General features: G+C 59.2%; 1 protein-coding gene across 1 annotated transcript in view; it reads left to right on the plus strand.

Annotated features, from left to right (window-relative positions):
* ACSF3 (acyl-CoA synthetase family member 3) overlaps positions 1-355 on the plus strand; it is a 59,646-nt gene that overhangs the window by 58,189 nt on the left and 1,102 nt on the right. The gene's annotated exons all lie outside the window — the stretch shown is intronic.

The raw sequence follows: 355 nt of genomic DNA on the forward strand, positions 1-355 counted from the left end.
GTTCTATAGGGTCTCTGGTCCTCGGGGTGTCTACATCCAGGACCCTACCCAGTCTCAGCACAGTGCAGGAATGATGGAGAGCAGGGTAGGAAGAGCTTCACCATGCTGCATGGTGGCTGCTTATCCCTGGCAGGGACACTGGTGACCCCAGCAAATCCCTTCATCCACCACCCATGGCTGTGCTTAGTGGGTCACCCGGGTGTTGCTCTGGGTGTCCCTGGCACAGGACAAGAGGCTGCACTCATCCCCCCATGCGACTCCCTCGCAGGGTGTTCCCCTTGTCCCTGCACGTCTCTTCCCATCACTGTCGCCAGCTCTGTGGGTATACATGACCCCGTTTTCCCCCTGCAGACCA

The sequence above is a fragment of the Nestor notabilis genome, unplaced genomic scaffold (genome assembly GCF_000696875.1).
Source record: "Nestor notabilis isolate BGI_N333 unplaced genomic scaffold, ASM69687v1 scaffold4023, whole genome shotgun sequence".
Lineage (NCBI taxonomy): Eukaryota > Metazoa > Chordata > Aves > Psittaciformes > Psittacidae > Nestor > Nestor notabilis.